This window comes from Tenrec ecaudatus, chromosome 16, assembly GCF_050624435.1.
Source record: "Tenrec ecaudatus isolate mTenEca1 chromosome 16, mTenEca1.hap1, whole genome shotgun sequence".
Classification (NCBI taxonomy): Eukaryota; Metazoa; Chordata; class Mammalia; order Afrosoricida; family Tenrecidae; genus Tenrec; species Tenrec ecaudatus.
In genome coordinates this window covers 55,050,964-55,077,072 of record NC_134545.1, presented here as the reverse complement: position 1 = coordinate 55,077,072, position 26,109 = coordinate 55,050,964, and the positions used below count along the sequence as shown (strand labels likewise).

Here is a 26,109-nt window from a genome sequence, read left to right as displayed (position 1 = left end):
TACACATCTCACACCACCACTCCCCCCAAATGTTGCCACATATTCTTAGCTGTTTTAATTAGGAAAGCACAATAGATGACGTACTTCATAGAATGACATTTCCTAACAATTTTTTAAAAACATACCATCATATTAGATGATGAACACTTTTATGAAATACTAAACTCATTATTTTCATTTTAAATGTTAGTATTGTGATACTTTCAAATGTGGATTATGTGTGCTCAGACATATATTTTCCATAGGCTCCATGCAATTTCTGCTTCCTTGAGAATCCCCAATATTATCATTTCTTTGATAATCTCACTGGCATCCTTATAGAAAAACCAAAAAATTGTTTAATAAATTTAAATTTTAATTTAATCTCTGAATATCTAATTGAAGGAATATGTAATAATAATATGTACCACTTACTTAGATTTAACTAAATGCAAGCATTACATTAAGCACTTGGTTATTTCATTTAATACTACCTCCAGCCCTGTGGCATAAACTCTGTTATTGTTCCTATTACATGAATGAGAAAACTGAGACATAGTGAAGTTATATGTTTGAGTGCTATAACTGTGACTAAGATCCAGGTGGTCTGACACCAGAGCATCCTGGACAAGTGTGGACATTTAGGCCATTGTTCATAAAGACTAATTACACTTATGACCACTTTAGAAGTACAACTTAGGATGTAGTATTATGCAACATATTAATGATTAGCTCAAATAATTATATGGTGTATATTACCTCTCACCCTCTATATAAAAAAACTTCTCAATTGATATTTAGATAACCAAGCAAGTCCTGCATAATAGGCCTCATAAATAGCAAACATGCCAAATCCCTTATTATCATTTACTACTTGGTGGAATATTAGCAATGTCCTCAATTTTATGAGTTCCATTTTCTTCCCTGGAAATAGGACATCTAGTCTAACTTGCTGGTTTGAAAATTACAGGAGGTGCTATCTCAGGATAAAGGCAAAGAAAAACCTGTTGCCATCAAGTCAATTCTGACTTACAGGTATCCTATGTGTGTCAGGCCGAGTTGGCTAGAGAAGCAAATCCAGTGACACTCATCTGCGTAAGAAGAGCTCGATACAAGAAGTAATTATATGTCAAGAAAACATCCCAGCCCAATCCAACGCTAGACCCTAAGTCCGAGACTAGTTCGTAAGTCCCTCTTCAGAGTCACGCAGCCACTTGCAATGGTGCAGAATGCAGGAAGATCACAGGAAAGTATGTCAAAGCCATGTGGCTCAAAAGTCAGGAAAACGGCTCAGGGATCCAGCAGTTTTCAAGAGGGCCCACATGCAGGAAGGTGAAGGCCCCCTGAGAAGGGGATTCCCTGGGCCCTCTTTGTGTGAAGGCATGGCCACAGGAGGCACCACCAGGCTATGACATGACTGGTAGGTTGAATGCCATGCCTACACGTTTATATATCTTCAGGTTAAGATGAAATTATGCAAGTACCACACTAGATGTGTCCAAATAAAACTGTTCCCTAGGGCTTTCAATAGCTGTGTTCTTTTGGAAGTAGAAAACTGGCCACTCTTCTGGGATGCTTCTAGGTAGATATGAACTGCAAACATTTCCGTTGTAGCTAAGGACATAAGTAATTATTCAATCTAGTGACTCTGAAGATCATCATATTTCTGCAGCTGTTGGTTTTCAAATTATATGTGTTAGAATCTCAAAAATTCCTATAACAAACAAAATAGACTAAATTAAAAATCCTGTACATGAACATTAATAATAAAACTTACCATATCAAAAGTGTATGGGATATAAAATATAATGGGCTAGAGTAGAAGATGATCAGGGTAATAAACCAAAACATTCAGTGTACGAATTGCTTAAATTAGGTCACTGGAGGGAAAGATAAGAATATCACAAAGGAAAATTAATTATATCTCAAATTGAAAATAATTCATCAAGCACTGGTTTAGGGAAAACTATTTATGAAAACATCTTTAAAGACTGTTTATTAAGTGTGCATAAATAATATGAAATTCATCATAATTTTGTAGAAACAGAGACTGATCAATCATTGCCGCAAAGAAAATCTATATTTGAATTGGAACAAGTCTTTAATATTCTTCTCAGTAAACTAAAAATATGCTTATTTTTATCCCTATAAATCAAATAAAAGTACAAAAGGGCTTCAAAGAGTGTATTGAAAGTGGAATTAAGAGATAATGACATTTTTCCATGACCCTTTGCAACCGTCTCCCATGTGGTGTCATGAATGACTTCCTATAGCTATTTCAGCTTAGAAGTCTTAGTAGATCCTACCAAATGACTCAGTAGGACTATGTACATGTGAGGTGCTTGTGGCCTACCCAAGGAGTTTGATAGTTTGCTAAAAATGTAAATAAGGTTCACAACGCATTTATTGGGGTGGAATTATCTGAATAAGGTGTCTGCAGCCCTAAGCTTTGTCATCCTGCAAAACTTCAACTCAGGTAGAAAGGGGGTATCTCATGACTACCAAGAAAGAAGAGCCAAGAGTGCACTAGGTCTTTGGACCATGGATCCTGGAGCTGAGAACCACCTTGTTGAGGGAGACTGAGAGAGCTCTGGCACAAGAGATGGCAAGAATGGTGAAAAACAGCTGTAGAGAAAAATGGCAGCAGGTTAGCAGAACTAAGAGAGTGGCAAATGGCAGAATCATGGATACCTGGTGCACAGAATGCGAAAGTTTAGCATCTTTAGGCAGGAGGCTTGCTGATGAACTGGGCTTGCTCTGGGAAGTTTTCAGTGGAGATAGGCTCTTTGGCCAACAAAGCATGAATGGTGAAAGACAAGCAGCAGGAGCTGCTAGCAAAGTGGAGCGCCAACAGGAACCTGGTAGAATTAGGTCTAGAAGCCAGGAAGCTAGGACTGAGCATCTTCTGGCCGAAACTTTCTGGCTGAGTGCCCTGAGTAGTTAGTGTGCGGAACAAAAGGGGCTTTGTAACACTTGTCTGAGCAGGGCAGTGGCCAGTCATAAGAGTCCAGGGGCCAGAAAAAGACTTCTTTATTGCACATTTGATAAGAAGCTGTCCTGATCAAAGAATTGTATCCTGAATGGTCCTAAATCTAAAAGTAAATTAAGAAGCCCCCTAAATATGAACATAGTCTTTGAGTTTTATGTGACCATTGCAATGAATTCTCAAACCTTTCAGCTAAAGTAGACTGCTGCAGGAAAGACAGCTGGTGTCAGAATCAGTAAAAATAAATAAGTAAACAATTAGATAGATAGAGAGATAAATAAATAAATAGATAAATAAATAAAGGGCTGGAAATGGAGGCATGTCTGACATCTGTCTCATAGGAATTATCTCTGGGCTGATGCTCATGGTGATTCTTTCTCCCTCTCGTGAAGGTAGAGGATGTCAGATGCTTCACCATATTATTTATATGTTATGAGGAAAATGCAAAGGATATTGCTATAAAATCATAGAAATGTTTATGAAACAAAATACCGAAATAACTAGAAACTAATATATCTTAACTTATCCTCCATTTAGATCAATACACTTCTGAAAGTGGAGTTTCTAATCCTCTACTTCTTCCCCAAAGATTTCTTTACTCATATTTGTACCACATTAAAACAGTTTTGACAACTTTGAGAAATCAAACTGTTTTCTTTTTCAATGAAATTTGAATTTTGAAAACAAAATAAGTATAAGGGAGCAATAGCAGAGCTGCAGGGTAGATGGACAACATTTGACAACAACATTGCTATAGCACAATGAATCCCTCACTACCCTCAAAGAACCACAGGGTTATCGCCACGATGGGGAAAAAGATCTTCTGTTCAACTTTCCATGAATTCCCTCACAAATACAACTTCCAACTTTCAGAAAACTCCTTCATAACGAGCCCCGTGATCCACAGTGTCCTTTGAAAAAAATCAATCAAGGATATCCCTTTAAAATATCAAAATGGAGTGCCATGTCCTTCTAGCCCCGTAGGCCCCACGGAATGCCACTGTGGTAAATAGGCTTTTCTGTGTGACACCCTAATGAGATTTGTAATTGACTGATAGGACATGTCTGCAGCCACTGATCACAGAGCCATGTCAAAACAACTTTTGTTTGGAATAAACTTGTTCAAGAATAAATTAGAAACCCAGTAGTAACCTTTTTAATTGACCCTCATAGGTATGTATTTGGATTTGTAATTCTTAATATGCAACATGTCTTTTTATCTCTGCCTGTTTTTCAAGTGAATTGTCTTGTTATACGCATGGTTAATTGTATTCTCTGAGTCAGTAAGCTGTTTTTAATTTTTAATATTTACAATATCTTTGTCATGTAAATATTAAAGGATAATGGGATAAACCCTGTCCATTTTTTGCCCTTGTAATTTCTGCCTCTTACACCATGATTTAGAAGATCATGCTTTGGATGGCTTTAATAACTATATACGATGTACCTGAAATGCCCAAATAACTCTAATTACACCCAGTTTCTTCATCCTACTGGTATCTTGAGACTTTAGAATTAACCTTCACACTTCCACTTCTGAATCTTTATGCTTCAACTCAATAAACAACAAAACTAAAGATAAAATTCTAACCTAAAATGTGCAGGCTCCTAGCTCAGTTCTGACTCCCTCACCCATGGAGTGATCTGGCAGGAAACCTTCCCTTGCACTCTGTCCAGTACTGCTTTAGAATATAAATTTGGTGAGGACCCTTCATTCATGTTGTGAAAATAACAGACAGCCAGGGAATTTACCATCCCACCCAGACAACTCTGAGCGAAGTAGAACCTTGTGGTGAAACTTTTCCTGCTGTATGTCTGTGAGGGTCTTTTGTGTATGTCTTGAACATAAATGGACATAATACTCAGTGGTGTTGATATCACTGGGCAGAATTCTCATCTCAAAACTCTGGTGGTGTGACAGTCGTATGATTTTATGTCCACTAGATACTCTTGGTTAGGAATGGCGTCACACGTGTCAATCAAGTTGTAGCTTGAATACACCTCACGGGGGTGTGGCCTTTTGTGTAAGAGTGAGGGACTCTGTGAACTGCTCTATCTGCCCCCCCCCCTTACTGCCTGCCAGAACACTGCCTGCCCCAAGTGTGGCCCCATGTGAACCACCTTACCCTGAGAGCTGTGGGCATCTTCATGGTTCCAGAGCTTTGGATCCCTGCAATTCTGTAGCCAGTGGCCTGTGATCTTCTTGCTTCCCAGGAGACCATTCTCCATCACCAGTGTGCTACATGAATGCGATAAGTGACTTATGGACTTGAGTGGGACTGGGCTGGGGTGCTATCTTGATATAGAATTACTTCTTGGATATAAGGCTCTTTCTATATATAGATGAGCGTCACTGGATCTGTTTCTCTAACCAACTAGTGTAACACATGTGGGTGGCTGAGATCACAAGAACATGAATGCACTGCTCCACCCCAAGGATGCTGGGACAAGGAAAGTGTAATGGTCCAGAGCACATTGTCTGGATTTCAATTCTCTTAGCTTAATTTTTGGGCCACTTGTGATGATAAGCAAATTATTCAACTCTCATGTGTACAATTCTCTTATCTATAAGTTGGGTAAACAAATACTCTAAATTGAGTAAATAAATATAATAAGGGCTTAGCATATAAAAGTACTATACACGAGAGGTTACCCAAAAACCGAATCCACCCCCAAAGGTATGTATTTGCATTTTTTACAAACAAAATTATCACCTTCAAAATACTCTCCATTACACTTAAGACATTTGTCAAATCTGCAATTCCATTCTTAGAAACATTGGCTGATTGACAGCACCTCATTTTTTTTCCTTCACTTCTTCTCCATCATCAAATAACTGTCTTTTCATGTCCTACATTTTCAGAAACAAAAAGAAGTCACAAGAAGTGCTAGCAAGTGAACAAGATGGGAGGGGCAAGAGAAGCATGCTGATTTTTTGTGTGTTTGTGCCAAAAACTGGTTGAGAACCACTGCTCTAAATAAAAAGCTTGATTAACAATCTAACCTGGTCAAACAAACTCCAAATGCATTATTCAATCTCACATCAAAAATTCAAATGAGCATCACCTTGATATTTGATTTTACTTGATGAGCTTTTGGGGCGAGGGGATGATGGTGTCCACCATTGGCTTGATGTTTTCCTTCAGTGTCATAAGAATAGCACCATGTCTTGTCACCAATAATGACATTGGGGGGGTGGGGGGGGGCTCTGTGTCGTTGTGGAGCTGTTGTTGAAAACACTGCATGTTTCCAGTTAACACTTTTTGCTGGTCAGTCAGAACTTGAGGCCTAAGTTTCTCAGCAACCATTCTCATTCCCAAATCTTCAGTTAAAATTCACTGAACTGAGCTCCAAGATAGTCCAGATAACTTCCCCATCCCTTCAGTGGTCCGTCCTCCATCCTCAAGCACAAGTGCACACAGTTTGTTGACATTTTTGTCTGTTCAGGAAGTGGACCGAAGGCCAGAACAAGGGTTGTCATCAATTGACATTTCACTTTTTTGAAAATGAGAAAACCACTCGTGCACGTGAGTTTTTCCCATAGGGCTGTCCTTGTAAGTTGGGTTCTACATCGTAACAGTTTCTGCAGCATTTTTTCCTGAGCAGGAAACACAATTTCAGAGCTGAATGCTGTTCTCTGAAATCAACCCACATAAAAAACGAGAATCAAGTGCAACTGCCTTTACAAAAATATCACTGTGAGCAGAGAACCTTCCCAGGTGAAGTCACTGGGTGCACCACCTCAGAGCAAGTGCTCGATGCTTGTTGAGCAGGATAAATGCCTACTATGAAAGCTCCACCCAGCCGAGCTTTTTTCTGGCTTTTTCTTGTGTGTGTGCCCCCTCATATGTTCAGTAGTAATTCTTTTTCACCCTCCAGACATGGTAGTTACCTTAAATAGATGTTTCTTTATGAACTCTAGAAAAGCAAATTTTATATCAGGGTTGTATTCAAATGGTGTTCACTCCTTTAATACATAGTCTTGACTTCCCACTACTATATACTAATCTGGTACCCAGCCAAGCACTAGAAACACAGCAATTAATAATTGGTGTTAGTCCATTTTCTCATGTAGTTCACTGTTTAGTCTCTAGGGAAATAAAAGGACAATGTGACAGCTAGTAGAAGACAGACAGGAAAGTACCATGAAGCCATCTATGTCATGGTCATTGGCGCTTCTCTTGGAGCCACAGACCAAGGAGCATCAGGAGGGAGACCAAGCTCTCTTTTTCAAGAGACTAGAAGAACAGGGTGGTACTTGGTTACCATTACTGAACATTCAGAGCAAGTACACTATGGAGGAATCCTGTTCAACAGGGGGGAATTCAGAACCGAATTTTAAATTCTCAAGGTCTCCAGACCCCCTTGAACCATGGAAGATGAACAGCTGACACTCTTGACAAGATAATTTTAAACCTTAAACCAAAAATACTCCCTTACGTTTTCTTACAGCCAATCAACTGCTTAACTAGCGTAGTAAAACACATGCCCACCTGTAGCATCTTGATTGTATGAAATGACCTGTAACAAGGGAAGGCATCTGACCTCCTCTAATTTCACAAGGAGGAAAAGGAAAATCAAACTCTACATCTGTATCTCCCATGGCTGATTTCCTCAAAGCAGACGTGAGACATGTCTTCACCAGCCATCCATTTTTATCCTATTCTGATAGTAACTCACGTTACTCTATTACTGTGGCTGGGGTCTATCATTCAGTGCAAAGACGCTACGCAACTCACTGTTGATGCTCATGGTTGTGGGCGTTATTCGGCTAATTAACATACGCTCAGGATCTAGTTGTTGAATTCGGACAATTTCTTCTCTGCTGTGAATTGAGAGGATAGTTTTTCTATATAATCAGGCAGGCCTCTCAGTCACGTAGCCAATGGCCTAACATCTGACCTGGTAATGTTACAAAGCTGCTTTAGATGATAATAAATACCAAAAAAAAACCCATGCCGCTCTGATATAAATCTCAAGCCTAAGGCACTAAGCTCCAATTCTGTGGTCACCAAACCTAGTTCCCTCAGTCAAGTGCCCAGAGGCATCTCACTCCATAAATCAGCTTCCTGCCCCAAAGCGCTCAGCTTTAATTTCTCTGTGGGCTGAGAAGTCTACTTAACGCTCTGTTTCATGCTCCTGTGTCTGCTGTTTCGGTTCATTTGTCATCTCTGGTGTCAAAGCCGTGTCCTGGATCTGGGGACACAACACCCAAGGATGTCAGTTTGCAAACGATGCACTCTACTCTTGGTGTCTCTCTCCTGCTTATAGTGAGACCGCCTCCCCCTCCTTCCTGCTTCTAGGATGGCGGATTGTGTACACAGCCTGACGGTAATCACAGCAAACTCTGTTAACAACCACTCCCAGCTGAGTCATAGAATCCAGTCAGCATGTTCCCCTCAATGTCGTACACAGACCCATCAGAAAGCCAAAGGTTGTTTAGTGGGAGTAACAAAGGGTATGCCTGGAAGAGCCATATTTCATAATTCACTGCATGGCATTGCTCCTTTTAACATTATCAATACGATAAAATTGGTACCCACAACTCAAAAACTTAGATAGGAACCTTAGTGGGCAGTGAGTTTACATTAATGTGAAAGAGCAACTTAGAACTGGAGATTAAACATAGTTGTATGCCTAGCAAGTAGTCAACGACAGTGAACTACATGTGTAGAAACTCTTGAGCTGTTGTATGTTTTGTATTTTCAACAGCAGAAGCAAAAGAAATTATAGGAGGTTATCAGTGCCAAAAAAGTTATTTCCCCAACGAAGTCCTGCATCCTTTAAAATGTTAATGACAAATTAGAATTACTCTGTTAAAAAGGGAAGGAAGGTCATTCATGCCAATTTAGCTAGGTATAAATCAACAAAGTTGATTCACTGTAAACAGTCTCTATATTTTTAAACAAGTCTGCAAATATGTCTTAAAAACTCCAACATTTAATAATTAAGACTTTCTCTATTTGCATAAATTAAACAATATAAATATGTGCAAAAGAACAAATGTTTTCAGAAACTCTGATTTGAATTTAATTTTGTCTTAGCCCATCCCCTTTAGTTCACTTATATATCCTGAAATAAAATTACAGTATTTTTCCAAGATATAAAAAAAAATTTGTGCAAAGTTCAAATACACATTTAGTCAGACAAATAACATTCAGGAGGGAAGCAAACTAGTCTATATGTAGGATAAATTCATGCCTTCATGTATTTGTAAAATTATAAGTCATATTCAACTTCTTATACCTGGAAAACTCTTATAAAGCAAAAGTATGAAAGAAGTAACCCATGGCTAATATAAAGTTTTAGATTTGTTCATTGTCATTCAACATGGAAACACTGGACAGAAAAATAAAATTAATTCACACATAGTTTTCATACTTATAAATGCTGTAACCAGTCAGAGACAAAATACTAGGAGTACAGTGTGTGGGTATCCCTAAGAAGGAAGGGATTCCAGAACAAGGGTCCTGCTGAGCATGAAACCGCACCAGACCATGTTGAGTTTCTCTTTCAGGTGATTCTTTCCACCCGCACGCCTTCCCACGCGCACTCTCACATCACCCCTACCGCATTCAAACTTGCCAATCAAGAAATTACTTGGTGCCTCCCCCCCCAACCCCCCCACCCTGCCCGCCGACATACACCTAATTATTAACCACAGTCCCCAGGTTTTGTTTGTCTTGGTCTCTTGGCTCTGATCTTGCTTTTGCCTCTGATTCTCCTGCCTATCTCGTGTCCTTGCCCTCACTTTGTCGCTTGTTCTGGCGACTGGCCACTGTTCTATCCCACTACTCTGCTCCCCCTCCAGTCTGCTTCTTGGATTTCCCTTCTAGTCTGGCAGAAACATGTTTTGCAAATAAAGCATGTTAATTCATACTGGTTTTCTGGTACAATGTAATTCCCATCAATGTGAAACCTGTACATGGATTAAGAGGCAGTTATGCAAACAGAACAAGGAAATCCTGCATGGTTTCAAATCAGGAAAGGTGTGCATCAGGGTTGTATCCTCTTTCATATTTATTCAATTTGTATGCTGAGAAAATTCAAGGGTGGAGTAAATTAAGAGGATTGTAGCATCAGGCTTGGAGGAAGGCAGATGACCTTAGTTGCTAGCAGGAAGAGGAGTCTGAGGCACTTGCTGATGAAGATCAGGGATTGGAGCCTTCAGTGGAGATTACAACGCGATGTAAAGAAGACCACAATCCTCACAACTGGAGCAATAGTTGTGATATCATGACAAGACAAGGAACAATCAACGTTGTCAAGGGTTTTGACTTGCTTAGACCCACGATCCACTCTCATGGCTGCAGCAGTCAAAGCTCCTAAGCTGCATTGCCTTGAGTGAGTGTGTGGAACAAAACGTCTTTCAAGTACTGAAAATCAAGGAGGTGACTTTGCGGACTAAGGTGAGCCTGACCCAAACCATGATATTTTCAATTGCCTCATATGCTGGTGGCAGTTGGAGAAAAGAAAAATAAATGCATTTGCTCTGCCTTGAAAGATGTACAGCCAGAATGCTCCTTAGAAGGACGGAGAGATTTTGGGCTCAGGTCCCTTGGACATATAATTAGGAGAGACCAGTCCCTGGAACCAGATATCATGCGTGGTAAAGTGGAGGGACAGCAAAACGAGGAAACCCCTTGACAAGAGGGAGTGACGCAGTGGCTGCAACAATGATCTCACACAGCAGAGGAGCTACGAGGATGGTGACAGGAGCAGGCGGTGGTTTGTTCGCTTGTTCCTAGTGTCCGCACCGACACAATGGCTCCTAACAGCTACACATATTTTCACTGAAAAACATGTTTAGTATCTGAATCAGGCTCGGTTTTAAGTTTTAGTAAAGTTCTTTCTAAGCTCTTGTCACCAAATTTCTTAAGTAAATGCTACCTGATTACCCAACGAGTAATATATCTGCATATTTGTGTCAAATAAATCACATGACATTTTCACTTGACACCACTGTTGTAGTTCTATGTGATGAATACTGCATAAAGCAGAGTCACTTACATGAAATGAATACGTTCTTCCTCATAGAGTTTATATAAAAGTGGGGGGTGCATGATGATTATAGAAAATACAATAAAACAACAAAATAAGCCTCTTACCCTACTTCTTTTGCAGGTCATGATTAATAGACATTTGAAATTAATTTTAATTAATAATCTTTCAAAGAAACTTGATAGTGCAAATGCTTAATAGCTTCATTGAAGTCGATGATTAAAACTGAATCACCTATCCAGAGCGAAAGATCTGGTACTCTGCTTCTGTAAAAGTTAGTCAAGGAAACCTTGCAGAGGCAGTTTTACGTTTTCACATGAAACTTCTCACTAAACAACAACAAAGAGCCTCAGATTTGACAGAAAACACAGTAACCAGATTCACTTGGCTAGAGAATAACTCCACGGTTGTATCTACTCTTCTAATTGAAGAGTTTTTACACTTCACTGGTTTAATCTTCATTTTAGAAAAGGATGAAAAGTAATAAAGACATATTAAACACGAGAAACTGAGAGAAAATCCGAGTTCCAAAATTCAACGGACAGTACAATGGTTGAGCACTCAGCTACTAGCCACGAACTTGGTCATTCAAAGCCACCCAATGACATCGTCAAGAACAGACCTGCCATCTGCTTCTGAGGGGTCACAGCTTTGTTAACCTAATGAAGCACATTTATTCTACACAGAATTGACCCGATGACAGCTAACAAGACATTTTAAAATCCTAGGAAATATGTATCTTGAAATGGAAAACAAAAGAAAAAAATCATCGCACATGGAGAGATAGAATTCATGTTATACAAATAATTCAGCGAAAACTACATTGTCATTACTTTTTTTCCCACCCCAGGCAATGATTGGAAATAGCAAACAATAAAATAGAAAAACGGCAGTCACCCGAAGGAATCAACATATTGTGTACCAAGCACGGTGTTGGGCTCTTATCACCATACTTGTGTGATAAATACTATATGAAGTCAGAGGCCAGATTTACTGAACTGGATGAGACTAAGAACACTAGAGACCATAGTCCTGGGATACTCTTAAACTTGGACTCAAACTCTCCCAGAGGCCATCTTTCAGCCAAGTGCCAGATTGACTCATAAAGTAAGTAATATCACCCCTGAGTACTGTGCTTCTCTGAATAACAGTCCAGGGAAACCAAATGATAAATATTTCCTCAAAGATGAGTAACTAGATTAAATGGGGACAAATAGGCTAGATTCAGTAGAAACAGAAAAAATCATGAGAAGGTCATCACATTATAAAAATTGTAACCAATGTCACTGAGCAATATACATACTAAAATGAAGCCAAACTCACTGCCATCGAGGCGAGTGTCCAACTCACACAGATCCTCTAGGACACGATAGCACTGTGCCCGTGCACTTCCGAGATGGTAATTTTTACAGAACTGGAAAGTGTGGGAAACTGAGGACCCAGGGGATGTGTGCATGGCCTGCTCCCAGCCCTCCTGACCACAGGGCTTGCACAGCAGCTTGTGGGAGGCTCACCTCTGCAGTCCGAAACAGGAGAACAGCGCCACGATACACATATTCCAGCAAAGACGTTTTCCACCGCACATTTACCCACATAGATGATAATATAGAGCTGTCTCCTACAGAAACTGGCTCCTGGCTCAGTGAAAGGAGGCTTGTCTCAAAGAGCATTCAATTCCTTTGTCCCTGATCTTAAGGAGCACAGTGCACCTGTTGTCTCTTGCATACCTGATCCTGCCTTTGATGTATTCCACTTGAGGCCCTGGAATACTCAAGAATAGTGCATTTCCCATTTGTTTGCTATGTATGTATAACTAGAGGCTCACTAATATGCCTCAAGAGCTATAAAAAACCCATGTTGAATAAGCTCAAGGGGCCTCTCCCTCTTCTGGATTCCCCCATCATGGAGCTGAGTCCCCTTTGCCTTCTCTTCTTTGTCTTTAACTGCGCAAGTCACTGAGCACAACCTTTGACCGTGCTGCTGTGGAGTGGGACCCCACAAGAAAGCTTCAGTGTTCTCACAAGGCATGACTGGTGGTTTCCAACTGCAGCACAAATCATCATCCACTATACCAAATATGTATAGGAACTATTAAATGAGAACTTATATAAATTTCCACCAAAAACATAATAAAATAGTAAAAACATACAAAACTATATGAAGCAAATTACAATTTTCTCAAATGCTGAGTTTTGAATTTTTTACATCTCAATAGTTAAAATTAAAAGTGAATTTTTAAATTTTCCATTTTAACAGCAAATGATATTAAGTAACATATTACAAATGAGTGACTCTGAAAGTCTTCAATTTCAGGACAATCTAAGCTTTTCTTTCTTTCTCTTTTGTTTTTATAACTTATAACCTTTAACAAAAGACAGTAACTACTGCATTAACAAAGGATATTAATCTTGCAAATCTAGATCCCTGAGAATATAATAATATTATGAAAATAATTTAATTACTCAGTGTTTGGCAATACATCTTGTAAAATATGACCATACAGTAAAGAGTATTAATCTGCTATTTGTATATCAAGAATAAATGCATTTCTGTTAATACTTTCCCACATGAAACTTCAGAAAATGACACTGAAACACTGAAACAAAACAAAACCCCCCTGACTTCCTAATGGGCTTCATCTATGAATAGAAGGTAATATTTGTCTTGATGATCAGATTTCCTACTGGGAAATAACATTAAATTATCTTGCCTCCATTGTAAGTCTTAGTCTAAATTCACACTCATTATGGATCTGAGGTAATTGCTACAGTAAATACATTAACAAATGCTAACTATCAAAATGTGGAAACAATCTAACCTGCTAGCACTCTGTTTCACTGCAGTTCGGAGACTACAGAAAGCAGTTAGCCCCAAGTACCCTATAGAATTGCGTACAAAATGCCAGCCCAGCATACTGAACATAGAGGTTGCTTTGAGAAATTCACACAATTAGACTTTCTTTTCTCGTTTCATTATTTTGTGATGATACTGAATGCTCATGCTCAAATACTTTCACGTGTTTTCTCTGAAATAAAAATACTTGGTTCATAAGTCTAATGTAGGTATGGTTTGGATAAACAACCTGTAAATTGAAAGTGAATCTAATCTGTATAAAGAGTGATTTATTCTCCCGTGTTCCTTTTATAAAAGAGTAAGGAGTTAGACCTCAGCTTATTGCATTAGTATTAAAGAACCACCAAACGGCAAAAACTGAGTGACGTTTCTGCATTTTCAGAAATAAAGTGGCAGAATTTCACCTCATAGTGAGTATATCGGGATAATATCAGGGTACCATCACTGAATAAGCAATTCCATTTTACAACAGCCAAAAAATTCCACAGAATATTTGCATTTAATAGAAAAATGTGTTCTACTGATACCATTATCTCTCCAAGAAGAAACAGTCACAGAAGATGTGCCAAGCTTCAGAGCGCTTTGTAGTAATTTTTTAAATGCTATTTTCTTTCTTCAAAAGCTAGAGGAGTTACTTTGCTGAAAATCAATCCTAGGCTTGTCAGAGTGTTAGATGTTAGGGTGATTTTTTTTCAAGTTAATGTTTTTGAAAATATTTGTAGAGATTTCTGATTAAGCCAATTACTATAACCACGCATTCCTGTCCCTGTCAGAAGTCTGCCTTGATTAAAAAGAATAGACCATAAACATTTCTCTGATTTAAGTAGTTACCAATCTTCTAACTTCAGGTTGATCACTTCTGTGCATCTCAGTCTCCCTCAGTGTAGTGGGACTCAATTGGGCAGACCATATAGAACTTCAGAGAATTTAGAAATAGACATGCATTGGCACTCACTGGCACTTAGTAGAATGGGCCTTTGTAAGTGTTCGGTCTTCGCTACAGTGATGGGCCTTAGTAATAAGAATAGAAGTAGTTGTAAAATAGAATTTTAGGACAGGGGATAACCCTCTGGGTATCTAAAGGTAATAGTCAATGAGTAGGTGCATTTAATGACCATTTACTCTGTACCGGATCCTTTTGGTGCTTAAAATGAATACTTTCATTTACCATCAACACAATGAAATGAGGTTATTACTATTATAGATGAGAAAACTGGAGTATAGAATTAAATACACAGAGAAAAGAAAGTAACACTCTGTTTTAGCAGGTAACTATGAGCGTTCAGGAGGCTGGAAGTCCAAATTCAGGGTGCTGACACTTTCTGTGGGCTGTTTCTTCAGCTTGTTTTCTGGTTCCTTGAAGATTCTCCAGTCACTTGCTATCTCTCTTCCCACATTTCTGCTCGCTTAATCTGCTTCCTTCATATCCCAAAGGAGCCCTGAAGGCACAGTAGCTAATCACTTACCCGCTGACTGAGAGGTCTGCAGTTTGAATCCATCAGTCTCTCGGCAGGAGAAAGATGTCACACTCTACACATTTCATGTATCTTTGACACCCTGCATGCGGAAGCTAGATTTTATATCAACTTGCACTTAGGGGTAGAGTAGGGGTGGAGTGCAACCTGTCAATCAGGTCATAGACTGGTGATGGATTCTGGGAGGTGTGGTCTTTTTATGAGAGACACTAGCAATCCCTTCCCTGTCTCTCTGCCCCTTCATCTTCTTGGTTGCTGGGACACTGTGCTGTCTCCAGGGGTGACCCATGTGGGCCACCTGACCCTCAGAGCTGTCAGTGCGCTGCCAAGTTTCCACTGACCTTGAATCCACACAACATCCAGCTTCACCTTTATGCATCACTGGGCTCTAGCAATGAGTCTGAAGAGGACTCTGATTAGCATTGGGCCCATGGACTGAAGTTGTATTGGGCTGAGATGCCTTCTTGATATAAGATAACTTCTTGATAGAATGCTCTATTCTATACATCTATGAGTATAACTGGTTTTGTTTGTCCAAAGAACCCAGTCTAACACACTAGAAAAAAAGTTATAATCTGACCCATGGGTCTTTACGAGTTAAAATTGAGTGTTGGTGGTTTATATCTTATGAATTATTTATTGACTCAAGACACATCCTCTTCTAATTGTTCACAACAGAAATACCTATTCTCAAATGGGATTATACCCACAGACATACCCAGACCCAAACGCAAACCAAACCTGCTGCCATCAAGTTGGTTTTCACTGGTAGTCACCTGTCTATGGGTTCTGAGGCTGTAAGTCTTTCCCAGAGCAGACAATCTTATCTTTGTGCTGCCCAGTGGCTGGTGCGTTTGAATCCCTGGCCTTGGGCTGAGCAGCCCAATGTCTAGCCCCATCGTCACCATGGCTCTTTAACTACAGAAAGAGGATAGAATTATAACACCTGTTAACTGGGAATACAATTCAATCCATACATTCATTCCACCGATTGGAACCCAAAATTTTGTCCTTACCTTGTGCAAAATATATTCACCTCTACCACATCATGTCAAAGTATAAATCAAATATGGGAAATACTTTTTGTCACAATGTAACCTAGAAAAACCCTTCTTTGTTTGTAAACTTGTGAATTCTAGACCAAACAGTAACATTTTCCATAGTAGAGTGGTGAAATAGGCACAAAGTAGATATTCCATTACAAATGGGAGGAGTGGCGCAAACATATCAGCAGGTAGCAAGAAAGTCCAAAACTCAGCGTAAACAATTTACATCAGTGTTTATGTCTTGATGATCATCTTTATTTCTTGCCCATCCGGGCACGGGTCTTGACCTCCAGACCCTGTGTGTTAGCCAAGCTTTCTGCATTTGGGTTGGAAGTCCGTGGGTCTTCAGGCTTTTACTTCACACTGTAGTCCCCCCGGGGTGTCAGCTCTACTCCCTCAGTTTCAATAAGCTCCATCCCTTTTGTAAGAAGAGAAGCAACCCCTGCTCCTCGTCCTCAATGAACCCTGCTGCTCTGCCTGCTGGCTGTGCCTGCTGGCTGTGCCTGTTGGCTGCACCCCTTCAACATCAGGCAAGGCCTTCCTTCCCATGGCAAGTAGGAACGCTAACTGGAAGAGAACTGCTGGAGCTCTGTCCCGAAACACGGCATGCCAGAACTCTCCCTTTGATACTGAGCAGACCCTTTTCCATTTTCCATCCTTTAGTTCTGCTGACCGGTGAGTTGTTATAAGGATGATCCTTTTGTATTCTTGGAACACAACAGATAAAATTCATTTAGTCTATTTCTTGCCTTTAAATTTCAAGAGGCAAGAGGCTTTCTTTTCATTCTATCTCCACTGCCTTTTGTTGAACCTGTTGATTTTTCCTCGGTGTTGTTGAGCTGAATCAGTCCTGGGTTCAATCTCTCTCTTGCAAAAGTTTCTGTAGTCAAATCCCAAAACACAAAACCAAGCTCACTGCTGTCACATTAATTCTGACTCATAGTGACCCTTCAAAGCAGGGTGGAATTGCCTCTGGGACTATCTGGTACTATTAACTCTTATGGGAGTAAAAAGCCCTGTCTTTCTCCCTTGAAGAAGCTGGTGGTTTTGAACTGTTGACCTCATGGTTAGTAACCCAATATATAACCATTATTTGTTGGTGAAAATTAATCAACATGTTTCTTTGTACCACAGACTTTTCAGAATGTCCACATTTTGTTTTCATTTTATTAGAATTCATATTAATTTAATCTCTTTCTGCTAAGATTATACTGTACACTACAGGGCAAGGAAGAAACTACATGGACTCTTTTTTAAGATCCTGCTTAAAAACATCTTCCGCCAAATGTCCAAGTTCATAACTTGACCATTTTACCTTCTACCAAACATTTGAATGTAATTCGAACACGTTCTTTTCAGTTACATGAAAAAAATTACTCATCTTCCATTGGCCCTTCAAGAATTTATCATTTCCTTTTAAAACCCACCAAAAACACATTTAACTTCAAAATTTCTAGTAATATTCAATTGCTGTCATCATATGTATTTTTAAGATACAGAAACTATCTCTCTGGCTCTCTTCAAGTCCCTTTGAACATTAGAATTGCCTTTTATGTCCATGATTCTACCAACAGTCTCTTCAAGGAAATGAAAGTTTTTCCTATGAAACACCTAGAATTCATTACCAAACTCCAGAACCATGTCCACATTTTAGATATCTGTTAGAGCAGCCTCCCACTTCTAGGCACTAAATTCTGTATTACTAATCTAGTGTTGCTAAAATGAAATGTCTCAACAGAAATGTATTTTCTCAAGGTCTGGTTTAGAAGGTTAGAAATCTTAATTCAAGGCACTAGATCTAGAAGAATCTAGAACACCACTTGTGTTCTCTCAACTGGTTACAGAGGAGGATCCTTATCTCTTTGAGCTTCTGCTCCTGAGCAATCTTCAGGTTTCTGGGCATCTCTCCTCCCCCATATATGCTCTTATCACTTAATTATTCTCCTTTATATCTCAAAATTATTCTTGCCTCATTATCATAATCAAGATCATCCTATTCCAAATGGTTCTGTTATCATAGACACAGAAGTTAGGATTTATAACACTTATTTTGGGGGGGTCTCAAGTCTTTGCATAACTGTAAGATGTGTGTACTTTTTTATTTGCAGTTGCAAAGCTAGTAGTATTGATGAATTTTTGTTTTATATTAATTTAAAATTTATATTCTTGTAATTATCTATTTATATTTTTAATGTTTTCTATTAACTGTAAATTATCTTCCTATAATCTGATTATTAGACTTTTTTCTTTTTTGTGAAAATGAGGAAATATGTGAAACTATTCCTTTATAGGAGGTACTCTTAACTTTGAATGTGTAAGAGAAAAAACTGGTAAGCTTTTCAGAAAGTGTCACTAGATGGTTCCCAGACATAGGTCAGAACCACTAGACATATTCTAACAATTTTTCCCCAAAACAAAATATTAAAACCTGGCAAGATTGTATGCAGAGCTCTTTGAAAACTTTGAAAAGTAAGTCATACAAGGTGTATTAAGAATATTTGAAATTGAAGAACCATTGAATTGGCTGTGTATTTAATATTTTCCCTTGAGAATCTTCTCTTCAATGAAATAAATCAGTGTATGGATAGGAAATCCCCTCTAATTTCTCATACTTGGAGAGAATGCTCTAATCTTTCTCTTGTTTCTTCCCTTGCCTTCTTCCCAAGTTTTTCACCTCTTGGGTAATCCAATGCCTACAATGGCAACAGACAGACATGTGCTCAGAGTATAAATTTTACAGGATGAGAACTTTCATCTTTGATTAATAAAGCTTTGGCCTCAAATGAACCTGCATTGCTTTCATTTCTTTTGTCCTCCTGCATTTGGCCTGTATTTGGGCATAACTGTGGAAGTAGAGTAGGTGGTTACAGCTAAAGATCTAGGTATCCGGCTGGAGGACTGGCCGGAGAACCACAAAATAAAAACAAACAAAAAACAATTATAACACCAACAACCAAATGGGAAGAATACAGAGAGAGTTATTGTGAAAAAATGACTAACTTTATTTCTGAACTCTTGATTCACTATCCAGGTGTGTATGCGTGGAACTGGTCCTAATCAGCACAACTGACTAACAGGTTGTTCTAAGACTAGTCATCAGGTGGTAAAGTACTGGTTTCATCTCAAGGGTGCCACAATGGCATCAAAACCAGAACTGATATTGGAACTGCAGCATCCTGAAACTGAGGCAAAAAATATGAACTGACATGAGTGAGGACAAATATCGAATTAAAAAATAAAATAACATTCTGCATAGGAGCAATGCAGCCTTCTAAGATAATGTTTAAAATCTGTAGGATACTGTGGTAGGCATAAAAAATGATCCCCAAAGATGTTCAAATCCTCAGAACACAAATGTGTTCCCTTTTATGCAAAAGGGACTTTACAGATAGGGCAAAGTTAAGGACCTAGAAATGCTGATCTTAGCAAGATTAACGAGCTTAATGCATTTGCATATTTGCTAAAATGTTTTAAAACAAGACATCCAGAGGACTAGTTCATTCAATCCTGACTCAGGGAGACTCTATAGGAAAGAGTAAAATCTTTTGAAGCTGTACATCTTTATGGGAGCAGAAAACCTCATCTTTCTCGCATGGAATGGCTGGGGGAGTTGAACCCCTGAACTGGTGGCTCACAACCCAATATATAACCCACAAAGCCACTAGGGGTCCATGGGAGGAAAAAGCTTTCTGCTTTCATAGACTTAAAACCTCAGACATCTACAGGGACAGTTCTGTTCTGATCTAGCGTCTCTGAGTCAGAATTGACTGGATAGCTGTGAAGTTATTTTGTGTTTTACTTTTTTAATGTAGTTGCAAAAATCAATCAAGGTTAAAGAAGGAGGCCGAAAATGAGGCCAAAGTGATGGAACGTGAAAATAGCACACGCTGCCATTGTTACTTTTAATGATGGAAGAAAGGGGCCAGAAGGGAAAAAGAATGCAGCTTTCTGATAAAGCTGACAGGCAGACACAGGACTTTCCTGCGGAACTGCCAGAGGATGCTTGAATTTCAGTCCAATGAGACCGAGGCCGGACTTTTAACAAGCAGAATAGTAAACTGATAGATTCGTATTCCTTAATCTACTACATCTATAAAAATATATAATAGCCACAATTGAAGTCACTATAGTTATGAAATTTCACAGAATCTAGAAAACTAGAATAATCTCAGATGGCATGAAAAAAGATCACAGATGACAGCACCAAGATGATATAAACTTGGAATAATCTGGCAGACTTTAAAACAACTCTTAAACATGTCTCCTAGTAAGTAAACACATTCTTGAAACAAATGAAAAGCAGTTCCAGCAAAGGGAGAAAAATGAAAAAGAACAACATGGAAATTTAATATAAAAAATGCATTAGTGTAAATACACTTCATTGGATGAACCCAACAGTGGAATTGAAATAATGGAGCAAATTGAAGCAAGAATAAGAGACATTATTCTACAAAAAAAAAAACAAAAACAGAAAAACATCAATCCACACATAGAAGTCTTTGATAGAATGAGAAAAAAAATCATATTTATATTATCACCATTTCAAAGGGAGAAAGTACAGTGCTGGAAAAGTATTTGAATAAATACTTGATAAAAGATGAAAATATAGATTTAAGAAACTAAACAAACCTAAAGAAGGTAAGACCATACCCTGGCCCAATATTATTAAAGTGCTGAAAATCAAAGGAAAGCAAACAACAAATGAAAGCTGTCAGGGTAAAAAAAATGTGTATGTGTGTGTGTGTAGAGAGAGAGAGAGAGAGAATTTGAAAGACTGGAGATTTCCAATAAGAAATAATCTACTTGTGAACTCCTCCCTGGGGAACGGACAACAGAAAAGGGGGTGAAGGGAGATGCCGGATAGGGCAAGATATGACAAAATAACAATTTATAAATTATAATGGGCTCATGAGGGAGTGGGGAGCAGGGAGAAAGTGGAAAAAAAAGAGGACCTGATGCAAAGGGCTTAAGTGGAGAGCAAATGCTTTGAAAATGATTAGGGCAAAGAATGTACAGATGTGCTTTATACAATTGATGTATGTATGTGTATGGATTATGATAAGAGTTGTATGAGCCCCTAATAAAATGTTTAAATTAAAAAAAGAAATAATGCAAGTCAGAAGACAATGACTCAGAATTTTTTTAAATGTACATACTCCTCGTGTATAATAACATGGTTAGGTTCAAAGATCAGGTCATAATGTGAAAACCAATGTTAAGAGAAAATGAGGATTTCCATTCCCTTATTCTGATCATCCATTTGTCTGAATCTTATTTTAATTTAGAAAATTAAACCATGGAAATAAGAAGAGCTAAGCTTTACTGGTCTGTTTATCCTGTGGTGAGATCAGTTGTAGATTATTCCTCTATGGAGAAGGAAGTTTGAATGAGACTAAAAATCAAAACAAAATAAAACTAACCTTCCCTTGTGCATTTGAAAGGTTGTAAATCTTTAAGGGAACAGAAAACCTCCTCTTTCTCCTGAAGAGTGGTTAGTTGTTTTGATCTACTGACCTCGTGGTTAAAAAACAACTCATAACCTTCTTTGTCCCCAGGGCTCTCTTGGCGGACAGAAAACTAGCTAAGCCAGGCTTCATAATTGGAGAGGCGAAGGCTTAACCACTTCACTGACCTCCATTGCTAGCTCAGAGCTGCCTCCTGGAAGCATGTTCAGGGCTCTGCTCCCACTTCTGCAGCGCACATGTTCATGAATCGGGAGCCTGCTCTTCTCCTTGGGTCTGTGAATGACTGCGGCTTGGGGTTTCCTATTAGGGTCTTGGATTCTGGCCCTGTCCCCAACTTTACTGAGGTGAGAACTTCAGCCCATTTCAGCTCACTTCAGGATGCAATAAAACTTACATATATTTCTCTCAAATACCCTTTCTGATGACTCAGAGCAGATGCCTGCGTGTTCCTCCTGAGGGCAATGGATGGAGCTGACTTCTAATAGGAGCTGGATGAAGTACACAGATGGGAGGAGGGAGCAAAGAGTACAAGGCAGTAAGGCCCGTTTTCCTGGAGGCGACCTATAAGGTTCCTGTACGGAGGAGAGGCTCTGCCGTCATTGCCCGGCCTTTAACCTCAGCAATGAGATAAACATTTGGGTCGATTGTTTACTATTATTAAGTATAAATGTCAGATAACAAGAGTGTCAGAAATGAGGAGCAGGTATACTGAACTAAAAGTACTCTCAATAAAATATTCTTGATCCAATGAAAACATCCTTTAGGGACACAGATTAAATAAAAATAATAATAGTAGGACAAGAGAACAAAAACATGGGAATTTGAACTTTCAATACAATTGCTCAACTAGGTTCTTAAACAGAAGGAAAATTAGGCCAGGAAACAATCTAGAACGTCAGGAAAACAGGAAAGGGAAAATAAAGGACAGATATCTGAGTAAATCGAATAGATCACACCAGAAATAATCTGCAATAGCAGTAAACCAAGTAAAGGAAAATAAATAAGTATAATAGATTATTCTTCTTCTCTTGAGCTCTTTAAAATATACCCATGGTTAGAAAACAAGCAAAATATTGCTTAGAGTTTCACTATGTGTCGATGTAATGCAGGACCGTGGTGGTGTAGTAGTTTGTGCTGTGAACTACAAGGTCAGCAGTGTGAAACCATCAACATTTCTTCGGGAGAAAGATGAGGCTTTCTCCTCTCATAGAGAGTTACAATGCCAGAAACCCACAGGGGCAGCTCGGCCCTATACCATAGGTTCTCTGTGAGGCAGAACTGATTCAATAGCAGTGAGTTCGTTTAGTTTTTGAGTAGATGTAATGTATAAGAACAAAACTATACAGTAAAGATGAAGTCTAGGGAATATATGTAGTAGTAACATTTCTATATTGCACTTGAAATGTCCAGATATGATACTAAGTAGACTGGAAAACCTTCAATGGATGGGTGTATCCTTAGAGAATTATCATTTTATCATGATAGATAACAATTACAACAACAGAAATAAAATGCAAAATATAAAGTCTCAATAAACAAAAACAAACTCCCTGCCATCGAGTCAATGTGACTCACAGAGGCACTACATAGGACAGGGCAGAACTGGCCCGGTGAGTTTCTGAGACATTAACTCTTTACAGGATTGGGAGCTGCTGTTGGTCTCCTGTTATGGAGCTGACGGTTAGCAGTGCAATTAGTAATCACTCTGCCCCCAGGGCGCCTTAGACACATTCAAATGAAGGACTCCATTCACTTCTTAAAATAGTTTAATGCAATCAATAAATAAATATAAAGAGTTGTACAAGCCCCCAATAAAATTATTTAAACAATAAACAAAAATTTAAAAACAATTTTAATGCAAAAAGGAGAAACAGTGTAAAAGAGAGACCTCAGAAAGAAAGTACATAATAAGAGGAAATATCTAAATCGAAACTGAATAACAACAATAAATGTTTTTTGATGCCACTGGTTTGTTTTCTGATTCACAATGCCATTATGTACAGCAGAACAATAAACTGTCAAGTTCTGGAGCGTCCTCATAAACACTGCTCTCTTTGTTGTTGATTGTTTTGCCATTCCATCAATCCATCTCCTTGAAGAGCTCCCTTGTGTTGGTGCCCCATACTTTACATAGCAAAATGCCCGTCTCCAGGGGCTTTTCTCTCCTTCTAATATGTCCACAGGTTGCTAAAGCAAATTACACTGTCCACACTTCCAAGGAGCTTTCTAACTAAGCTTCTTTCAACACATATTTGATTGTTCTTCTGGCAGTCCAAAGGATATTTATTATTTGTAATCAAATACATCAATTCTTCCTTCGAATTTAGTGCCCACCTTTCACATGGAAACGCAGCAAGATTTGGTCAGGCACACCTTGGTTCTAAGGTATCTTTGCTTTGGATCACATTGCTGTGGTTGGGGTTAAGTGTGATCCAGTCGACTTTGACTCCTAGTGACCCGAAGGACAACCGGATAAAACATGGCCCAGTAGAAGGCGCCACTTTCACGATTGTTCTCATGTTTGAGCCCATGCTGAAGCCACCAAATCAATTCATCTCATGGGAGGCTTTCTCTTTTTTACTCTCCCTCTACTTGGGCAAACATGATAGCCTAATTCAGGAATTTGTTTCTCCTGATAGCAAGTTCAAAGTACAAGAAACAAAATCTCACTTTCCTCACTTCTAAGGGGAATTTCAATTGTGCCTCTTCTAATAGAGATTGGCTTGTTCTTATTCAAACTTGTGAAACTTTCCATATTCTTTGCCGTGCCATAATTCAAGATCAGCAATTGTGTCTTCCTTACTCACTATTCAACTTTCACATGCATAGAAGCAAACTGAAAACTCTATGGATTCAAATGGTGCACTTTAATTCTCAAAGTGACAACAATAAATACTTCAAAGAGCTCTTTTACCATGGATTTGCCCAATTCATTTGATTTTCAGGCTTCTGCAAGTAAAATGAAATCATTGACATCAATCCTTCCTCAATTTAGCATAATGTAACTTATAGATCAAGTTGAGAAGATTTTTGCTTTCTTTATGTTGAGACATAATCCACATGGAAAGTTCTAGTCTTTGAAGTTCACTAGAACCTGCTCCTGTATTCACAGAGTATCAGTGATGACACAGTCGTCTTCACAACATACTACGACAGATTATTTGTTCAGCATACAAATGGAAAAAGTATGATGAAAACACAGAACTTTTCCTGATTTGAAAATACACTATACCCTGGTTTGATTTGAATAACTATCTTTTGATTTATGCATGAGCACAATTAAGTGTTCTGAAATTTCCATTCTTAGCAATGTTATCCATAATTTGTTATGATCCATGCAGTTGGATGGTTTTGTACAGTCAATGATACACAGGCAAACATCTTTCTGGCATTTTCTATTTTCGGTCAAGATCCATCTGACATAATCAGCACTTCCCTCACTCCATGTCCTCTCCTGAATCCAGCTTGAACCTCTGGCAGTTACTTGTTTATGCAATGCTACAATTAGTATAAACTATCATCAAGGATTAAATCCTGATAGTATAAATATCTTAATTAAAAGATATACTTTCAGAATTGTAAGGCCGTGACCCAATTGTAGGCCCTCTTGCGCAAATACAATGCTATTAATTGGTTAAAATAAAACGATGGGGAATTCTAGCTCACATACTAAATAATCATAATAAAGCTAGAATGATTATCATAATGTCACAGGTCTTGAATACATTCTAGAAAAGGGGGTGTGAAATATAATGGAATATTTGACTGGAAAGGGTAACATTTTCAAGAATAGGTTGTTGTGCTTGTAATATGCTGTTGACTTACCCCGCTCCTAGCAACCTATGCACATCAACATGAAAGACTGCTCAGCGGGCGCCAGCTCGGAACGGCTGTGCTTGAGCCTCGTGTTGGTGCCACTGTGGCAGAAGCGTGAGAGCCTGCTCCTGCAGATGCTCATTCGCTGGCACAGTCTCAGACTTAAGATTTTCAGGTGTCAATCTCTGGTGTAGATGAGGCCATCTGCAGTCTTGGAAACCCAATAGTGGGTCACTATGAGTTGGAATCTACTTAGTGGTATTGGATTTTTGGTTTGCTTAATGCATCAGAAGTAGACCGGCCATATGTAGTGTTTTCTGTTTGTTTTTTCTTATTCTGGAAGCTCTGCTGAAACCTGTTCACCATGGACATATTCTGGTGTTTGAAATACTGATGACATGGCTTCAAACATCACAGTAACATGTAAGTGAGCATGATACAACAGACTGACAGACAAGTGGGAATACTGTGACAAACTGACAGAGAAG

General features: G+C 38.8%; 1 protein-coding gene across 1 annotated transcript in view; it reads right to left on the bottom strand.

Annotated features, from left to right (window-relative positions):
* The window catches only part of CTNNA3 (catenin alpha 3), a 1,794,797-nt gene that overhangs the window by 526,909 nt on the left and 1,241,779 nt on the right, over nt 1-26,109 (bottom strand). The gene's annotated exons all lie outside the window — the stretch shown is intronic.